This window comes from Cervus canadensis, chromosome 3 (genome assembly GCF_019320065.1).
Source record: "Cervus canadensis isolate Bull #8, Minnesota chromosome 3, ASM1932006v1, whole genome shotgun sequence".
NCBI lineage: Eukaryota > Metazoa > Chordata > Mammalia > Artiodactyla > Cervidae > Cervus > Cervus canadensis.
This window is the reverse complement of record NC_057388.1, coordinates 102542960-102547047: the sequence shown is the minus strand read 5'-3', so window position 1 is coordinate 102547047 and position 4088 is coordinate 102542960.

The window sequence follows — 4088 nt, the reverse complement described above, 5'->3', positions numbered from 1 at the left end:
CTACTTAAGACAGAGGCAAGAAAACTCCTTGCCTAGGACCTTAAGCTTCAGGTGCTATGCATGCACGCGCGTGCGCACACACACACACACACACACACACATCCCATTCACTAAAGGACACACAGATACCTCTGTCATTCATAGGCCAGGGGACAGTACTGGCAGAGGAAAACTTCTAACCTAAACATCCATTTTTATGACTAACACTGCTCAGGCCCTAGAAACATTCTTTACTTAGTTTTTCCCATCATGCTTTTGACCATTGATGAGTTCAATTCAGTTCAGTCGCTTGGTTGTGTCTGACTCTTTGCGAACCCATGGACTGCAGCACACCAGGCTTCCCAGTCCATTACCAACTCCCGGAGCTTGCTCAAACTCATGTCCATCGAGTCTGTAAAGCCATCCAACCATCTCATCCTCTGTCATCCCCTTCTCCTCCCACCTTCAATCTTTCCCATCATCAGGGTCTCTTCAAATGATTCAGTTCTTTGCATCCGATGGCCAAAGTATTGGAGCTTCAGCTTCAGCATCAGTCCTTCCAATGAGTATTCAGGACTGGTTTCCTTTAGGATGCCCTGACTGGATCTCCTTGTAGTCCAAGGGACTCTCAAGAGTCTTCTCCAACACCACAGTTCAAAAGAATCAATTCTTTGGCACTCAGCTTTCTTTATAGTCCAACTCTTACATCCATATATGACTACTGGAAAAAGCATAGCTTTGACTAGACAGACAATTGTTGGCAAAGTAATATCTCTACTTTTTAATATGCTGTCTAGGTTGGTCATAGCTTTTCTTCCAAGGAGCAAGTATCTTTTAATTTCATGGCTGCAATCACCATCTGCAGCGATTTTGGAGCCCCCCCCCCCAAAAAAAAAAATTGATGAGTACCATTAATGATTTGGGTTTGAGTGCTGTCAATGTGTGATATGAATCCTGCTTTAGAACACAGAGCCAAATGTGCTTTGGTAAAAAACAAGATGAATTAACTAGTCAAGCCTGTACTCTCGGTTTGCACACTCTCAGTGGAGTCCTGCATAACCAGTATCATCTACCAGAACTGCCAAGTCTCCCTTTTCCTGCTTCAGTTACCAACCTACTTTGTGGCTGTGAAACTATATGCAGTTTAGCACGGTACATGCAACGGTAAGCAAGAGGGACTACAGGCTTTTAGAAAAGCCAAAAAGCTCATGTTTTCTTACATTTACATTCATGTCTTCTTAAATTCACTTGTTTATAGCAATTCTATTTTCACAGACATAGAATCCATGAAGTATGACAAAATTTCTTTATGAGACCAACTACATAGTCATATTATACCAAAATTTAAAATATCTGATATAATTTAAAATTTTTAAACATTTAATTAAATTTTGGCTTTATTTAAATGTTGATGTAATTTTTCTGTTTTTATTAACTACAGTTTATAAAAATTGTAGCTATGCATCTATTATGATAGATAATTCTGAGTAATTTTAAATGTTTTAGGATAAAATAACTTTCTGGAAAAAATGATCTTTGCTTTAATAAAAATCTCTCCAAATTTAGCACACTCTAATACAATCAGTTCAGTTCAGTCCCTCAGTCTTGTCCGACTCTACCCATGAACCGCAGCACTCCAGGCCTCCCTATCCATCACCAACTCCCGGAGTTTACTCATACTCACGTCCATTGAGTTGGTAATGCCATCCAACCATCTCGTCCTCTGTCGTCCCCTTCTCCTCCTGCCCTCAATCTTTCCCAGCATCAGGGTCTTGTCAAATGAGTGAGCTCTTTGCATCGGGTGGCCAAAGTATTGGAGTTTCAGCTTCAACATCAGTCCTTCCAATGAACACTCAGGACTGATCTCCTTTAGGATGGACTGGTTGGATCTCCTTGCAGTCCAAGGGACTCTCAAGAATCTTCTCCAACACCACAGTTCAAAATCATCAATTCTTTGGTGCTCAGCTTTCTTTATAGTCCAGCTCTCACATCCATACATGACTACTGGAAAAACCATAGCCTTGACTAGAAAGACCTTTGTTGACAAAGTAATGTCTCTGCTTTTTAATATGCTATCTAGGCTGGTCATAGCTTTCCTTCCAAGAAGTAAGCGTCTTTTAATTTCATGGCTGCAATCACCACCTGCAGTGATTTTGGAGCCCAGAAAAATAAAGTCAGCCACTGTTTCCACCTGTTTCCCCATCTATTTGCCATGAAGTGATGGGACCAGATGCCATGATCTTAGTTTTCTGAATGTTGAGCTTTAAGCCAACTTTTTCACTCTCCTCTTTCACCTCATCAAGAGGCTCTTTAGTTCTTCACTTTCTGCCATAAGGGTGGTGTCATCTGCATATCTGAGGTTATTGATATTTCTCCCGGCAATCTTGATTCCAGCTTGTGCTTCCTCCAGCCCAGCATTTCTCATGATGTACTCTGCATATAAGTTAAATAAGCAGGGTGGCAATAAACAGCCTTGACGTATTCCTATTTGGAACCAGTCTGTTGTTCCATGTCCAGTTCTAACTGTTGCTTCCTGACCTGCATACAGGTTTCTCAAGAGGCAGGTCAGGTGGTCTGATATTGCCATCTCCTTCAGAATTTTCCACAGTTTATTGTGATCCACACAGTCAAAGTCTTTGGCAAAGTCAATAAAACAGAAATAGATGTTTTTCTGGAACTCTTTTGCTTTGATCCAGCGGATGTTGACAATTTGATCTCTGGTTCCTCTGCCTTTTCTAAAACCAGCTTGAACATCTGGAAGTTCTCAGTTCACGTATTGCTAAAGCCTGGCTTGGAGAATTTTGAGCATTACTTTACTAGCATGTGAGATGCATAGTATTTATTTATTTTAGTGTTGTAAGTCATTGCTGTAACAAAGAAAAACTATTATTAATTATTAATGAAAATATTAACTACAAATTTTAGTGATTTTTAGTGGTTTGCTGAAATGAAGAAAATAAAGGCAAATCTTATGAAATAAGTATATAATGAATTAAGAACTCCGTGTATATTTATTATCATCTAAACCAAATTATCAAAAGAACACTTGGGCTTACTCAATAGTAACCGAAATCAGTCTCATTACTACCTTGTCATCTTTCAGCATTATAAAAAAACCTAAAGCTTTCCACAAATGTTTTCCACTATAAAAAATTCATTTTGTCAATGAAGGAGGAAAAAAACATCTTATTGAATAGCTTGCTAGCTTCTTCTATAATAATAATTTAAAAAGCACATAAGAAGTAAATTTTCATTTGTAATTCCTCCCTCAGAACTTGGAATTATTGCACCTGGCCATAGAAATGTTCACTCAAACTAAAATCTAACTCTGTTATCTTTTCTGCTATTGTCCCGCATGAGGCATGCGCCTTGGCTCTCTTCCCCCATTAAATAGTGAATTACAGGGCGGAGACCACGCTTTTCCCAGCTCTAACTCTCCTGGTGCCCATCACTACTGTAAGCAATGTGTGAGCTGTTAATTGATTAGAGGTGAGAGAAAATAATTATGAAATTATAAGTAGCTAGAGTTTCCAAAGAGAGTCTTGGGGGCAGATGGGTGGTGATGGCAAGGAGATCGCGTCTAGACTGGAAGAGAAGAGCATCCCTTAGGGGACATAAAAAAATATTAATAGCAGGAGGAGCAAGAGAAAGCTGCATTCCTGAGGCTGTCTGTGATTCCTGCCTGACAGCCCTGGTGAGCCAGTCTTCCTGACAGAAAAGCCAAATTTTACAGCCTCACAGCTGTGCTTGAGGGTGTTTAATTTGCAAATGAGGGGAATAAGGAGTTCTTAGAAAGCAAATCTGCAGCCCATCTTTTTTGTGACATGGCTTCACACACATCAGACCCTTTCAATTCCAGACCTTCCCTTAGCTCAGAATCGATTTTTGTGTGAGCTGAAAGGAAACTCACTGCTCCCCATCTATCCTCACATGATATTTAACCTTAAACTTGACATTTTAATGACTGCCAGTTTGCTATTAAGAACTTCCTCTAAGAATTAACCAAATAGTGCAAGCACTATTTTACAAAGACTTTTAGATTTAGCTAGCTTAAGAGCCATTGTTGAGCAGCTACGAAGTATTAATAGTTCAGTGAAAGAGATTTCTGG